The sequence below is a fragment of the Dromaius novaehollandiae genome, chromosome 2, assembly GCF_036370855.1.
Source record: "Dromaius novaehollandiae isolate bDroNov1 chromosome 2, bDroNov1.hap1, whole genome shotgun sequence".
In the NCBI taxonomy this organism is placed as follows: domain Eukaryota; kingdom Metazoa; phylum Chordata; class Aves; order Casuariiformes; family Dromaiidae; genus Dromaius; species Dromaius novaehollandiae.
Window position 1 is genome coordinate 99,245,753 of NC_088099.1, and position 17,140 is coordinate 99,262,892.

General features: G+C 44.3%; 1 protein-coding gene and 1 long non-coding RNA gene across 24 annotated transcripts in view; one reads left to right on the forward strand and one right to left on the reverse strand.

Annotated features, from left to right (window-relative positions):
- The window catches only part of ATXN1 (ataxin 1), a 350,922-nt gene that overhangs the window by 50,694 nt on the left and 283,088 nt on the right, over positions 1-17,140 (reverse strand). The window contains exon 1 of one of the 23 annotated variants that reach the window (XM_064507013.1): positions 8,396-8,414. The exons of 20 other annotated variants lie outside the window; for them this stretch is intronic. The gene's annotated coding sequence lies outside the window, so the exon portion shown is untranslated. Of the gene's footprint in view, positions 1-540; positions 560-3,481; positions 3,614-8,395; positions 8,415-17,140 lie in introns of those variants that run through there. 2 more of the 23 variants (XM_026113201.2, XM_026113209.2) reach the window with 2 other exon arrangements.
- Positions 1,863-5,634, forward strand: LOC112991048 (uncharacterized). Its single transcript, XR_003261205.2, has 4 exons — positions 1,863-1,956; positions 2,432-2,630; positions 3,504-3,638; positions 4,467-5,634. It is a non-coding gene; the product is annotated as an uncharacterized LOC112991048 (long non-coding RNA).

Consider the following 17,140-nt stretch of genomic DNA (forward strand, 5'->3'; position numbering starts at 1 on the left):
CATTATTTGTAGGTTTGGGAAAGGTTATTAGAAAGACTTGCGTTCGTTTGACTTCCGTGTTGCGCTGCAGGCAAAAACACAGCTCAGAGGGAGACAGCAGCTGGGCTGACAGGGAGCTGCGTACTGCAACGCAGGCTGGTGACTTCTTAACTCCATTTCTGAAAACTGGTTAGCCCTGTGAGGGGCCAAGTCACTGCACCACCTCGGTTTGTCTGTAAAATGCAGCTATCTGTCTGTCGGCAATTCTGTCAGTGTAATTTTTCCCTGGAAAACCCGGAAGATCCTAAGCTGACTTCTTATTTAGGGGCTAAGGTGACGCCGGGGAGCATCACCAGAAGCTGGCGCTGCTGCCGCCGCGGCACTGCAACTCCAGCCGGACGAGGGCAGCTGGGAGACAAGAGCCCTGGGATTTGCACCGGTCTTTCCCCTCCTCCTAACAGCTGCTCAGTGTGTCTTGGCAACAGCTAAAATTATTATATTACATATGACTTATAGATTTTTATTTTTAAGTTCAACTAAAAATAAAACCGCCAAGCTTACATTTGCGCAGTCATCCTTCGTTAACTTTAGCTCACAGTAGTCTTCTACCCCGGGCAGGGAGCTCTGGCACATAAATCAGCAGCTCTTGACAGAGGAAGCTGCATGGAGACGCTGCGGTGGGATGTGCTTTACATGCTCCATTTGTATCACTCCGCTTTCCATAGGGAGCTCAGACTGGACCTGGAGGGCTGACAGATTGGCCCGTCCTTTGATCTCTTGCAGAGACCTGAACTGAAAACATAGACCCTAAAAACATACCGAGAGGAAATATCTCCATTCGGACTGGAAGCAGAGTGCTGGCCCCTCTGCCTATGTAACAAGATGACTCAAAACGCCAGGCCCGAATATGCCACAGGTTCAAAGCAGCTTGTACGTGGGACAAAATAGGGCCAACATATTTGGCTATAATGGGTAAACCAGATTCCCCAAACTTGTCATTCCAAAAGTCTGAGGAGCCTGGATTCAGCTTTTCCACAGCAAAATTACTAGAACAAAGCCGTAGGAAACTTGGTGGACTTTTACTTTGCAGGAGCTGAAGCAAAGGTTTTGTCTGCTAAACAGGATCGAACTACTGAGCAGCCTCCAAATTCAAAGCTAACATCCTTCAAAAATACCAAATGCTAACTCTTTTGCACTGAATTTAGGTTAAATCAGGAATTTCTGACTGAGAGGCAAAACCATGAAAGAGCCCAAAGTCATCTGAAAAGTTCTGGAGCTCGGCAAGCTGTTTTGATCAATCTGGAGCAGGGCTTGAGACTTTAATGCAATTTGAAAACAGGCAAGTGTCACAGGCTTCGCACAGCCTGCTCGTTTGTTTTGTAAATCTTTCACAGGACTCTCTTCATCATCACTGGTAACAAAAGGGCTTCCCAAAATCTCCCAGATGACAAAGGAGGAATGAGGAAGCTTAATGGAGAGGAGGGACTAGATATCAGTAGAACCGTAAAGGCTGCCCCACCTTCTTCCAGCCCAACTACTTTATGGTTAGACTTTGACCTCCCGTAGACGTGGGACTGGATTTGCAGAAATGTAGGTCACCTGCCTTTCTGTGCAGCAAATCCCAGCCTATTTCTACTTCAGCAGTGAAAAGTAAAATGGTAAGTTTTCAGTATAATTTGAGCAGCAGCAACAGCAAGGATGGAAAGGGAATGATTTTGGTTAGGAAAAAATGAAAGGGGGCAAACCAAATAGAGTGTCTCAAAGGCAAGAGGTGTAAGACATAGTTAAATTGTTCTTCTCTTGCTGTCCTAGAAAGACATTCCCATTCTGCCTGCCTTCTGAGGTGGGGCATGCTGTTTATTATTTATACGCCTTTTTTTTGTATCCAAGTCATTTCTCCGACTCTGAAAATTCCTTTCTGTTTAACTTCAGAGCTGTCGACCGCAATTTGCAAGACATGCAAAACAGCAGCACTTGGTGAGTTTTGCTCCTGCTTTGTGAGTGTGTGTTGCACAAGTGCGTGCGTGCGTGCGTGCATGTGTGTGTGTGTGTAATTCAGCCTGAGAAGGGAAAGAAGACAAAGAGATCAGGGACAGCAGCTGGACTTTGGTATTTCTGGTAGCTAGCGCACATGGAACATTGCTGAAGTGTCTGGATAGCCAGTGTCCACTGGCAGCCTGCCCACACTCCAATTCCTGGAAAGGCTTAAGGCAGAAAAATAATCACTTGGAGGAGTCACCATCTGGGTTTGCACTGGCCCCAAAGGGATTGCTCACTAGAGCTCAGGATATGCATTTTCATGCAAAACTCTAGCGTGCTTCTGCAAAGGTGGTTTATACCTCAGTATGTCCCCCTAAACCGTATTTTTATGTATATTTCTTCTAATGAATTTAAAAGTCATGAAAGGAAGCTGCGTGATAGCTTTAGAGGCTGAACTCCTCTATTTTTCCAGTTTGCTGCAACAAAGGCAAACCCAGCAACGCAAGCGTCCCTCAACACCGTAATAACGGGCTGCATCCCACCACGAGAGACTGAGTCTTTGGGTTCAGAGTAGAGGCCAGACTGACAACACTGCAGCACCTGGATATGCAGACTGGATTTTCACTGCCTTCAGAAATCAGGCACTTTGGGCAGGCCCATGAAGCAGCTAGGTAACTCCCTTCTCTAAAACACCTTCAAAAATCTGGTCCCTCATTCTCCGGTCCCTGATCTTTCTACAAGAACTGCTAAAAAGCGGGGCTGATTTGCCACCAGGAACAGGGTGGAGACCAAGCTCATTTTCCTTCTTGCATGGAGTAATCCTCTGAGGGGGGTGGCTGTCAGCCTTGAACTTCAGGGATATTCAAGCCAGCCACTTATTGTCAAAAGGCTCTTTTGAGCCCAAACCCTAATAACACACATATTACTACTAATTTTTAGCTTTTATTTTCCAGCTCCAGGTATGACTAATAATTTCTCACATTTATCACTTCAATAAAACACTGGGCCTACCCTCTGTCAGACACCATTGCCCTGCTTGACAAGTATACATCAATGTAATAATCAAAGAGCACACTGAAAAAATAATCCTTTGAATCAAGTCCGACACACCGCTTTTTATGTCTGGTGTGGTACATGCAGTCTGGCAGGATCAGCTGCACACTCTAACGCACCTGGCTCAGATCGCCTGCCCATCCCCTCATGATACGATAAGCAGGTGATTTTAGCATTACTTGAAATCCACGGAAAGGGAGGGCACTTCGTCCCAGCTCCCTCCCTCTCCCCCAAGGAGCCTGGCACCTTGCAGGATCAGATTCGCCGCGGTCCCAGGGCAGACACATCGCAGAACGATCTGCAGCTGCATTCTGCCTCTCAGATCCATAGCCAGCTTTCCCCAGCACTACGCGCCACCCTCTGCCAACTACATATTCATAGTTGTAACTGCTACAGATTTCATTAGCCTTGCCATGTGGAGCTTAGCACAGGCCAACAATAGCTGTATGAGTTTATTGTCCAGTCTTACCAGTTTCGCAGTTCTCTGGCAGATTTCCCAGGAGGGCCGACTGCAGAGATCCATTAATAAGAAACATGAAAACCTGTAATAAAATTTGAAAATCTCCTCCCAAAACTAAAGGATTCCTGATCAACACCGCATCTGCAAGACAGATTGTCCACTGCAGGTTAGCTCTTATTATACTTCTGGGAATCAACCACAGCAAACTGATACAGCTTTTTGCAGAGTGAGCAGCTATTCTGCACATCTCTCCTCCCCCAGTCAGATCAGATATCCTTTACGCCGTATAAAAAGCAATTGATATAAGCAAACCTCAACTAGCAGATCACTGAAAGTGAGGTGCTCAGAGGCTTGACATTACCATAAATTTCTATGACGCAAGTCTGTAGGTACCAAGGTTGAGAGAGGAAGATTCAGGAGAAAGAGTATCATAAGATATATCCCCCCCCCCCCCCCCAAAACGGGCTAGCGGTGGGAGTTCCAAAAGAGCCACGTACCTGGTGACATTTATGAATGCACGTGATACAAACTCCCAAACTTCTGTAACCCCTGAATTTTGAGGACAATGTGTCCCGCAGTTGTGTTTTACTACAGTTATACTTTGGTTAGGGACACATTGTTATGTCGGCTGGCAGGTGCTGGTGAGCTGCACAAGAATCACAGCTTCTCATGGTGCTAGCAGTAGATTAGATTTCAATGAGGCTAACTGTTGAATTAATTAAGACTTTGAGGTAATTTTCTGTTGTTAGCCAGTTTCTGCTGTCATTTCATCTGGGTGCCATCACCCGGTTCTGTAACTCTGTGTCTACAGAAAAGATGCCTGTATTTTCAACACCTGTACAAATCGTGCTATGTTCTGGACATAGGACACACCTTTCCATATACATGCCTGAGCATGCAGCTTCATGTATACTTTGTATGGGAGGGTCATAGGAGATCTCAGTCCATTCTCAGCTGTCTACTGTGAGAATCATTAATTTCATGTTTCTTACAGAGAAGTTACGCGCAAAGGTGAGCACTCCTTTTCCAGCATGCTTTGCAGGAAGTTGGTATTAAAGTGCTCGGCAAGCGAGCTGCAAGTGTTTGCTCCTGAAGCAACAAGCTGCTTCTGCAGCTCCCGGTGCTGGCGGGCTTTGTCCTCACTGTGCTTCGCAGAATTGCCCTCGTGCTGCCAAGCCCAGGTGCTCAAATATCACGAGTCTGGTCCCACCTCTTGCCCCTGAAACACTGGTTTACAAATAGAAGATTTCTTAAAATGACAAATGTGGAAGATGGTGGTTCTCCCTCCCCCCAAATGCCCTTTTGCTGTGTGAGGCCTTTCAGGCTCCAGTTCTCTAGCTTTTCCCTGCAACTCACAAGACCAGAAACTTACTTTTTTAGCTAAAAGTGGAATTTCCCATCTAATCATTCGACACCAGCAACTGGAGCTTTGTGAAACGACGTCAGCTATCTAGAGACTTGCAATAGAAATGTACCAGCTGACGATGCTGATTGCAGAGAAACTTCCTGGAGGACAAAGCACTCGGACTCCAGAGCTCTCTGCTCCTATGGAGGAGCAAAGAGAAGGATTTAACAATTTATTAAGGGCTGGAGCCTGACTTGAGAAGTTCAGGAAGGCAATACCCCACCTCATACACACCAAGTGCCCTCTGCTGAAGGGTCCTGAAGGCACGGCATAACCACGGGTGCTTCCAGTGCTCCTTCAACCCCGCTTACATCAGAAAGGAAATGCAGATCCCACCTATGCTACTCCGTAGCAGACAGATGCAGCATATACCCCTTTTCTCCCTGCACAGCATCGACTGCTGCCAGCTACAGGATGTCAGATTTGAAGGACCAATCTGTCTGAGACTGCACAACAAAATCCTTCACTCTTACACCAATTCCCTAGAGGCATTTCTGCAGCTTAAATGAGTGAATAGAGTTCATTTATAAACAACTATAATACAGAAATTACTTTGTTGATGTTTTTCATTTATCTAAAATGTGCCCAGCTACAATGGGAGCTGCCTACACAATTTTCCATTGAAAATTTCACATGAGTGACTATAAATGAAGCAACACCCACTCACCACTCATTTTAACTTGTGACAGAAACTGTCATGCCTGTATGAACACATTTGCACCGCAGATATGTCACGCAGGTCTCCTTCCATGTGTCTCCAAATGCTTGTTAACGTCTCTCTCATGCATGTGGCAAAACAAATTTGAAAGATGTCTGGCTTCATCTTCAGAAGAGATGAATGTGACCCCCACCAGAAATTACAGGAGCTGCAGCTGTTCCACCCCTTGGAAAACCCAGCCAGGGGCATCAGCAAGCACCGGCCAACTTGAAGCAGCCATTTTACAGAGAAGTGCATGTGCTTCTGAAGGTGAGCGCACCTTCAAGCATGGCTGGTAACTGGACAGTGTGAGAGCATGGCGTTTTTAAGGGCAGATTTGGAAGGGTCAGCTACATGCTCAGTGCCTTTCAATGGACGTCCATCCTGCAGACGGCTTTACTGGTAGTATCCAAGCGCTAGCAAATTGGACTATAATTAGTCCATTTGCAAAGTGCTGAAAATGAATTCGCATTAAATGCCCCTTGAAATGGATTCCACCTCCTCTCATCCTTTCCGGTTCCATTCAGCAAAGCCCATGGGACAGCTTTAGCTTTACATAATGTTGTACGAGGTCTTGCTTGTACCTGAAGCAAACACCGGGCTCCTTGCTGAATCCAGACCACTGGCTATACAACTGACAACACTAAAATGCCGGCAGCTCCTGAAAGCTGAGACGAGTTCAGTGTTCTCCTACCTACTCTTCTGTTGTTTCTTTCTTTCTCTTTCATTCATTCATTCATTCAGTTTTCTTCTTAATTCAGTCAGTCACATTCGGGTGTGCCCTGTGGAAATACCCACTAGCCCCCTGTGCAGATCCTCAAGCTGGCGAGCTGATCAAAAGTAAGATTGCAAAGGTCACTTGCATGCTGAGATGTGCACGTAAGAATGCATACGGGGGGGGGGGGGGGAAGCCAAAGCAGCTGTTCTGCGCCCCCTCTTCCCATAAAACGCTTGGTCTGGCTCTGCAGCTCACGAAACAAAGTGATTAGTTAGCTATTCCTGACTCACGCTTTGCAGGGAGCCTCCCGTTTCACGGGCAGTATGGCAGGCAGATAAAATGGGCACAGAGAGCCAAATTCATCACCAGTGTCACTTCGCTGAGGCCAGCACAGCGAGGGTGCGATTGCCCCGGCTGTTCTATCTGACAAGACAACGCAGAAAACAATTAAAACAAAATGAAATAATGCCGGTTTATAACAACATAGCAGGCTACACAGTCACAGGCTCCAGCTGCAATTAAAAAAAAACCATTCCAACTAAGAATGCAAATCACCAGCATTGCTCTCAAGCAGGGAACGTTGACAAATGAAGGCGGTTTGTTAACATGCGGTGCCAATACTCTTAATTTAAGTATGTGAGAAACAAAGGTATGTACAAACTAGGACTGCCAGAAAAAGCTTGCTTTAAACAGCAACCAAAAGGAACTGGAAGGATTTTAAAATGACTTCTGTTACAAAAAACAGATAAAAGAAAACCTTTTGCTCCCCTTCTCCTAGCCAACTGAAGAAGGAAAAAAAAATAACCACACAACTCCAGTAAAGATAATTTGTACAGGAGTTTTGAACTCAAAACTAAAAAACTCCTCCATTGGACATGTGGGTCCAGTGAATCACAGCTTGGAAATATAAATGGACCTTTCGTAAAAGCCAACGAGCGACAAACATGTTTTCTCACCGCTGTGATCACTTCTGTGAGAGCATCTTACCCATCTGCCACTCAAAATCCAAGGTGCAAAGACAAGTCACCTCCCCACACCAGGGAAATGGACTAAAGGATGACTAGCTACCTGCAGCTGCTTTCAATCGAAAAGCCAAGTAATTATTGCAGCCCTCTCCTGTGGCTCATATGGAGCACAGCATGGAGCTGTAAAGCGTTATGCAAGTCTAATGCGCTGCCAGATCTCTTAGAGCAGTCAGCAGCCAAGTCGCTCCCTCCCATCATTGGCTCAGCTTCATTAACTTAATCAGGTATTCATTCATTCATTCATTCATTCATTCAAAAAAAATTACACTAAACCTGGCAAATAGCCAGTGCCATGCATGCAAAAGAGCATGCTCACATCAGCCACTGGGGCTAAAACAAAAAAGGGCAACCTAACATGTGTCACTCTCTGATAGGGGCATTCGTTCTGCACAGAGCCTGTGCATACACGTACTTTTGCCACAACCTCCTGAAAAAGTACGGAGGGCTCAGGAGCAGCAGTGGGAACAGATGCAGTCCCTGAAGACTGTGGGATTGAGAGCAGTCCTATAACTCAGTGTAGCCAGCAAGCAGCAGAGCAAAGTGCTTCCCCAGAGCAATGGACTAATTAATTAATTTGATTATTTAGGCGAAAAAAAAGAAATTGCGGCAGGATCAGTATATTAACTCATTTTGCTGCACAGTTCCTATCCTTTCTTTTGCACATACCACATACGTTGTACAGCTAAATCCAGACAGAAAGGAACACAGCAGAAAAGAAACAAAAAAAGAGGAAAAGTATCACACAAGCAATGTTAAAAGCATTTGGTAATGAAAATCTCTGTTTGACCCCTGTATCTGTAAACATACAAGACTTCCTACAGGCCTGTAACACTCAAGCATCAAACAAGAATCCCTTCCCTTGCACAGCTCTTGCACTTGTTTTTCTTAGTCTTTACATGCAAGTTTGCAAAGAACATTATTTCTTCCCTCTTGCTGTCATCAGAATGACTTTTGTTGCACAAGAAAACTGCTTTATGACAATACCAAAAAGGAGGCCTTGACAGTCAGATCTGACTTACTGTGAATAGCTTCGTGTAGCAAGCCAGGCTGGGCATTAAGGAAAGAAGAGAGGTATTACCTTTCCCATAACCAAAGCTGAACAGCTGTGTGAAAGCAGGCAGCATCTCTCCTCCTTATCTCATTTTCCTCTGTGCAAAAAATACAGGATAGCCGGTTACTCTGAGCAAGTCCATAAAAGTAATATGGAAAGCCAGAGTACTGTGACTACTACAGAATACTATTTCAGGCTATATAATGAAAACTACATGCTTTGGTGCAAATCCTCAGCCACAGACCTTGATGACATTCCCCAAGAATATCCATACTCCCTACCTTCCTCCAGCGATGCAAATCAGACCTCGCAACCCTCCATTTTCTGTTATCATGGAGACTACAAATCTTCCCAGTAAGAACTTCAATTGTTTCTTCTCTAAGAAACCCCCAATTCCTACTTCTCTCTAGACAAAAAAACCCAGACCTTCTAAGGCCACTGCCACAAACCACAATACAAACAGAAAACCAGACACACTGGTAAAGATTCCTAAAAGTGGTATTAATCTAAGGCCAACATTTAGCTAAAGGTCTGTAGTTCAGACACACTTAGCAAAAGCCCATAAGTTGAAGGACTCAAAACCAGCACCCATTACTCTGAGCCTGACTTTTCCACCAACCACAGTCTGCAGCCCATACCACAAAAGCCCACGGTTAGCTCCTGGATCCTTTTTTGAACTTCTCTATAGGTGGATGTACTGAAGAGCACCTAAGTATCTGGTAGGTAAGCACACACACCACTTCTAGGTAACCAGCTGTTGACACATAAAAGGGTTCAATGTGAATTTTATGCATTACAGCTCACTCATGAATGTGTAGTGAACTGTGGCTGAAAAGTGGAATTTTTTGACTGCTGCATGACAGCACATAGGAACTACCAATTAGAAAAAAAAAACTATGCAAGTTACCTTTATTGGAGTAACTGAATTAAAAAAGAGAAAGACGAAAAGGTGTATGAAGCCGACATACTTCTTTCCCTTAGTCCTTGGGCTTCTGCACTCCAAACCATGTAGGACATAAAGTCTCAAGTATTCTGCAGCTCAAGTAAGCCACCTTCACCGGAATTCCAACCTTGAGCTAAGGGCCTTTAAAACCCTCCAACAACATTAACAGTAGGTGTCTTTCCTTACCTTTGTCCCCTTCTCTAGCTCTAAATAAAAGGGGTGCAAAGCTTGGAGATTCCTTCTGTTTTTTTTCACTTCACCTTCTTGCTCTTGGGTCCCTGATGACTATTTCATCCAAGAGGCAACGTGACTCCTTCCTCCTCTGCCCATCCTACTAATCTTAGTTTCTTCTCTTCTGCTCAACCAGTTATTCAAACATTCTTCACGGCAGTAACTTCCTTTTGTTTAATTATTGCATCAATACAATAAATAAACTCTGAAATGCCGTTCTCTGATTTTCTCCTCCGTACACATGGGAACTACCAGTTGAGGTGTGATTTCTGACATTTTAAGTAGCTACATATAAAGTGGGTCACTGGAAAAAGGACAGGAACATAAGGGAGTAAGAGAAGATAATCATCATATGAACATTGCAAATATTTTATCCCAAATGATCTGAACTTCAGCAGAGGTTCTAGCTTGGTCTAGATAAATAAAAGGGATGTGGTTTGAACAATTCTGGTTCTTTACATGAATCATTTCACTTCTCCCTCTGAAAAAATCATTAGAAGAATGCGAGGTTTCATGATTAAAGGTAGAAGAATGAGAAGGCAATATTTCAGCCTTCTGAAATGAGGCTTGCGTGTCTAACCACACTGCCAGCTCAGAGTTCACTTCTCACAAGTGTCAAACATATTTTCCCTTCTGTATCTTTGCAAGTCCCAGTTCTGCCTGTTGTCATCACTCATGGGATTTACCTAATCTCTGAAACAGAGAAAAAAACCTCATCTTTTTGCTGGAGAAATAGAGTCAAGTCTTAAGCACACGCTGAAAAATTCAAATTGTATGTACCATTTATTGTACCTCCATTCATCCATCCATCCATCCACCCATCCACCCTGCACTGGCAGTATAAATACGAAGGATGCCATAAGAAAGGGGTGAACTGTGGTTCCATGTGTTCAGCAGTATTTCTTACTCCATTTCCACCCACTTTCGCTGTTCTCTGTGCACTTATCTAAACATTCCTCACTCTTCCAGAATATTCAAGCAGCTGCTTGTGGACATAAACACAATCTAGAAAGAATGTTGACCCCTTCTTCCTCGAAGCCTACAGCTTTAGCTGTGTCCACTGGGTCTGAACTGTAAAGCAGGGAAGAGTCAATCGGAAAGTAGGGGTCCATTTAAAATATATTATCTAAAGGTTCAGCTAGAAAGGGGGACTTCATAACTTCCTAAACCTAGAAATTCACCTTTCCAGAGTTTTATTCTTAACACTAGTAGACTGCAATGTTGACCTTTTAAATTCATTAGATCACTATCCATCGGAAAGGATTCTCTGTGGAGCTCCTTTCACATATAAATACCTGACGGTGCAGTTTTAGGTTTCATTGGTACTCCTACTACAGCCACCCTGGACTCCTGCCAGCGAAACCGGTTTGTGACCGTGCATCTCGCACTGACAAAGCACGTCCCTGGGCATCCCGCCTGGGCCCTTCTGCAGCGGCAGACACATCTGCTTGCAGCTTGCCAATGCGTTTCACTGGCTACTCCGCGCAGGGCTCTGAAGCGCTGCCCTCCACGCTGGGGCTGAGGAAGACCCGTCGCGAAAACTTGCTTGCTAAGCAGTGCTACCTCACTAATGACAGTGGTGCAGTTTGCCGTGCTGTCACGCCAGCCGAGGGCCTTTCAGAAGCACTCTGACTAATTTAGGGGATGGCAAAGAGATTCAGCTGGGGGTCTGCAAGCTCAAAATCTTTGTGAATTTCTCTTCAAACCAGCATTTAAGTGCTGCTCTCCCAGAGAAGAAAATAACTAAAATAGGCTCAGATCCTCCCCTTGCAAAGTTGAACCCACAGGAGAGAATTTCTTGGGATAGGAAAGCGCCCTGGGCATTCCCCTGCAAAAATGCCCTTCTCCCGCCATGGCAGCGGCTCCAAACAGGACGCACGTGGCATAGCAGGCCATTACGGGCCATTGCCACTCCTGAGATGAAATGGAAAAAGGATTTTTTTCTGATGTTACTTATACTCGTTTAGGATGGAGTGACTCTTTGGCATCTGATTTGTTTACCACCCTGTCTGCCTACTCTGATCTTTTTTTCTGTTGCCCAAATGCATAATGATTTTACATCTGTTAATCTGGTTTGGTTTGGTTTCTTTTTCATATGTGGTTTTTGACTTGTAGACTTCTCATGGTGAATAGGAAAAATAATGTTGTTCCTTCTTTTTTCATTCTGCTTTTTTCGTTTACATATGAAGGGTATGTTTTCCTAGAACTGTGAAATAACTACTGCAGTAGATTATACATAATCTCCTTGGTATAATGGACACATTAGAAAAATATGGCATAACCACTAGATCATACACCCAGGGTGGCTAAAACAACGTCACTGGTCATAACTACTGAGGAGGAAAAGCCCTGACAGCGCCCTGCTTTAGGGCTAGTGAAACTAAAACTGAAATAAGCATACAGCGTCACTGTTGCCCTTGGGCCAAAATTAAGTAAGAACAAGTGGTTTCTAATGGAAGTGGCAGGAAATTTTCAAATAAAATTTTCATCAGAAAATGCTTACTGTCAAACCTGAATCTGCTGGAGGGAAAACTCTTTGAACACATTTACAATTGTGGAAAAATGTTGGCATTTTGTTTTGATTTTTAAAAATTTTTCAGTAATATTAAAAAAAATCAATTTTATGGGTCCCAAACTTCTAATGAAGTTATAATTTAAAATGTTGTAATTGCAAGAGAAATTTGCTTTTTAGAATTAAAATATCCTATAGCGAGGATATATAGCTTAAGATTTGTTTTATGTTTTTTATAGGTATAAAACATGTTTACCTATTGATTTTATCTGATTTTCAGTTTATCTCATTTTTTCATTTTTTCCTCCCATTACAGCATGAGACATTTTTTGAGATCTTCAAAATCCTCATGGGCAGAAATATCATTTCCTCCTAGTTCTGATTTCTAATTAGATTTAATTTTTTCCTAGCTGGGGCAAGACCTACCCAAGCATTTTGAAACACTGCCATGTTGATTAGCCACGTATACGAAAACTCAAATCCTTGCTCTTGGCTAGCAAAAACCACAAGCTGCACTGGAAAAAAAGAGTCCTTCTTCTGTGATGGCACCATCCAACTCAATGCCCATGGGTCACATTCAGCTTGCAAGATGATTCCTTCTGGTTTGGATGGTCATCAAAACAGCACGCTCTCTCCTCCTATGTCCAGTCAGGTTCAGAGGCAACAGCTACTGCACTGGTTTAATGAGAGGCGAAAGGAGAAGCAGAGGGAAAGATGCTGCTGGACTGTCTGATGGACCGATGTTGAAGGAGCTGCAGCATCTCAGCAGACTCCCCCCTGCTGGTCCATCGCATGAGGTGGGGAAGGAGGGAGAGAGAAGACGCAGCTCCTACATGCATGTTGCCTGACTGCTGCTGCTGGAAGTTGGAGCCGGGGCTACCAGAAGAGGCACCGCCGAACTTCTTGGCAGGTGGGTTAGGCTACCTTGGCTGGTCGGCTGTTTGGAGAAGTGGGCTAATGAGAAGCTCTTCTGGCAGTCCCAACTGGACTGCTCACAGGGACTTTGCTGCCACAGCTTTATCAGCAACACCTCTGTAGTCAAGACCAGCCCCAACACAATTTCACTGCAGTTGCGGACTGGTGGCAAGGATGGGAATATGCTCTGGTTACACCTGCTTACTGCAAATGTCATAGACTCTCAAAAATGGCAGGTTTTAACAGGTGAAAACCAGCTACACTCCTCGCTGCCAGTCAGCACACCATCAGTCTAAACCCGTTCTCATGAGCAGCTACGAATGTGGGGTCACACACATCGTGACTCGAGTATGTGACCCAGGTCAGATATCCTGCCTGGGACCCCTGCTAAAGCCCAAGGCAGCCACTAGACAAGGCAAGCAACACAGCAGAGCGCAAGGGGAGCAAAGCCTCGGAGAGCACCGAAGGCCGCGGCACGTCTGCACCGAGCACCTCACGCTTCCTTGAAGTAGCTGCACTACACACAAATACATCCATCAAAGCCCAGCATATGTCACACGTAAGCTAAGAAGAGCTGACAGAAAACCAATAGAAAACACAGGCATACCACCTACTGTATAAACTTAATGCTCCAATTAGACTAGCTGCCTCCTCGCCCAGTTCATGCTGTCGATGGAAACGTTTCCCGTGAAAGCTGCAGACAAATCAGCCTCGGGAGCACCGGCAGCAGCTGCTGCGTTCTGCATGCAAAGCGCCGAGGAGATCAACAGTGAGCAGCTCCCACTTGCATCAACATCTCAAAGATGTGGATGACAACCTTCGTTAATTGAAAGACACAGGATCAGACTAGAGGAAAACTGTCCCTCGGCAGCGAAGACTCACAATCTGGCCAGTCTGATAAGAAATGGCAGCTTTCCTAATTTTCAGTCTGTGGTCAAGTACCGTTTCTACAGTTCTCTTCTAAAATTATTTCCCCCCACACTCTGTTCTGTTCTGAACTACCGTTTCAGCATTTTTCTTCTCTACTGTCTTCCTCTGAGCTTTCCTGTCATTCTTGCCTGGACATAAAGGTTAGTTTCTGTCCTTGCTTTAGTATCAGTTAAAGTACCACTATCACTAACAGCAGAGGACTAAGTCAGAACTGAAACTGTGCACTCATTTCAGACTCCAGGAAAAAATTACTAAAAGGCAAAAAATACTATAGACAACATCTCTGATGCCCAGAGGAGCAGAAATGCACTTGTAGAGACTTTAAAATGTATACTATTGCTATGAAATGTTTATTGTGCCATTGTATATTAAAAAGTTTTGCTTTTTCCTGTCCATTGACCCCCCTCCCTCCCAACTGACGGAGAACAGGCTGAGCAGGCTGGCAGGCATCCACACATGGGTATTACTTCATATCTGCAACGTGTTCTTGACGTTGATTTTTTTTTTTTTTTTTTTTGCATTACTCCCATTTTAACCACATAAACCAGCGGTGAAAAGAGCCTTCCTGAGTGCTTTCTTGCACGTGTGCAAGGCGGGTTGTATGGTTCATGTTCACTGCAGAGAACCCACACTTTACAGGCAAGGTGAGGACAACATTTCCAGAAAAAAGTGGCATTTCTCAAACTGCTAATCTCAAACAGTGACTAAACACTGTTAAATATGCATGTGAATTGCCATTTGTTTGGGATTTAATGGTGTTTAAGTATAATCTCTATAGAGAATAGCTGATGTAAGGCAACCTCCCCTTTTATTCATTTCATACCAGCAAAATGTGGTCTAGAAGACACTGGATACACAGGAGTTAACACAGCCAGGGTGATTCTGGTCAGACAATAAAACTAATAAAATGCTTCTCAATAGCTACAACCTAAAGTCCTGCTCCTTTACCACATGCAAATAGTTATGCTGTTTATTGCAAAGGGAACAAGATCAAGCCTTATACCAGAAATTGCTGATACGCCAAATCAAAGCATTAACATACAAGTAATGTGCCTATGAAAACAGCTGTAAAGCAAATCAGGTTTTTAGAAACTTCCCTTGTATAATTATAGGCCAAGGATTTCAGTAAGCATGGGCCTAATTTTGCTTCCACACCAACTCTAACACATCCAAGAGTCTCAAGTCCCAAAGTTATCTAGATATGTGATTATATTAGTTGTTTCCACATTTATTTGAAAGAACATCCTGAGTCAGTCTCAAAATCAAGCCTATGCCCTCCCCATAGAGCAGTCTCTCACTCTCTCTCACCAGAAGCTCAACCACCCCAAGTGGTACTGTGCAACATCCAGTCTCTACAAGCAAAATACTCTCTTCCAAATACCCTCCACATGAGGGTAACGGATGTGAGAACTTGACTGGCAGAGCCTTGCAGTAAATTGACAACTGGGATGGGTGGAAAGCAATCACCCAGCAGAAACCGAGAATTTTTTTCCACAAGCATACGGTATGTTCATACAGTGGCAGCACTTGCAAAACAGAAGATGAGGTCTGTCCTCTAGCATCCAGAAAAGAAAAAGGCAATGATAAACAATAGTCTTTAAGAATCACAATCTGGCAGTTACAGGAGATTATCTAATTACCATCATATTTAATATTATATAGCTGTAATAATTCTCTGCTATCATCAAGCTGCTAGCACTAAAAGAAAATGGGAAATTGGCCTTGATGACTTAAAGGATAGATAATGGGATAGAGAGGATCTGCCCTCTGGGTCATTGGTTTGCAGCCAGCTCAGGTTGGAAGTACAAGTCATTACTGCCGGGTAGCTTCTTTGAAGTGAGCTGATGTTGTCAGGCTCGTTCCCGTTCCATGTCTGCAGAATAAAAATCCCCACTGCTGCAATGGGGTGTGCTGGAGGGGGGAATTCTTGCAAACTCTTTCTCTCTTGCTTTTTGTTACCATGCATGCAGATACTAGCCTTGGACAAGGATATTTATGCAGGCATATCTCCTCCATGAAAACCTCACCAACTGGCTGTTCAAAACTGGCAGAGGTACACCTCACACTAGTTGAAAACCAGGCTGAATTGCCTTGGAATACCAGGGAAGTTTTTACCTGTGTGCAATCCCTTTATGCTGGTGTGGAGGGACAAAACAAGAGACCACCAGGAACTACTAGCTTGGGTGCCGATACAGAGCTGAGCAAATTTTTTTTTTTTTTGGTTGGATGCTGCAGCGCCTAGGCTAACAGCACATCCTTTGGGACTGCCCCTTTCTCAGGCAACAGCTGCAGTGCATTAACAGGATAGAGCAGTTTGCCTTGTAGTCACTGTGCCCGTTCAGTGGATTAATAGAGACTTCGTCCTCTGGGGCCGTCAGTCCCAAACCTTTCAGGAGAAATGAAATCTTTGAGAAAAAAGAAGCAACACAGTACTGGAATTACAAATAAGTGTCTTTCTGAATTTCAAACGAGACCTGAAGCATCTTCATTTACCATTTAATATTTTAGTAAGCACTTTATTGGAAAAGACTATGTAATGGGTTAATTTCAAATGTCATTTATCTTTACTCGCTGGGGATGACTTTTTGTAATTCTCTTGGGGCTGCAACACTTGTGGATTAATACATCATCCTCCAACTTGAGAAGATAAAAGCCTAACAAGCTCTAACCTGCTACACAGGCTGTATTTAAGTAGTACAGGGTAATGATAAATATCTCTGATAAAATGTGTTCTCTTCACACTTCCTGCAAAAACTGCTGAGAGAACCAGCTGGTGATATGGAGTTGACGGTCTTTGTTCACAGCCCCACATTTTATATACTGTAAAACTGGAGCACTCTCTTTCGCAGCGTCCTCCTGATCCCAGACTGCCTTCTGGCCTTCAGAAATAAGGCCAATATGTCACCAGATACCGGACCCACCACGAGCAGTGCTGAGGGCAGGTCGGGTCTGCTGCTGGTGCCCAGTTGCTCTGTCCTTGCCCCACTCATCGCACATCTTCCCTCCAGCCAGACACAGAGACAGAGACATCCAGATTTCTAAAGAGGACTGGGAGGGGGCAGTTTGGTTTTCCTCAAACATGTTCCATTTTCCATGTTGAACTAAATGTTTTGCAGGACAAAATGAAGACCAAGCTTCTCCCCAGAAATGCTCCCAAAACCCAGGGGTTTACCCCTGCAGCCGGAGCAGGAGAGATGCAGGGAACGGGAGGAAACCAGATCACACAGCTATACACACTGGT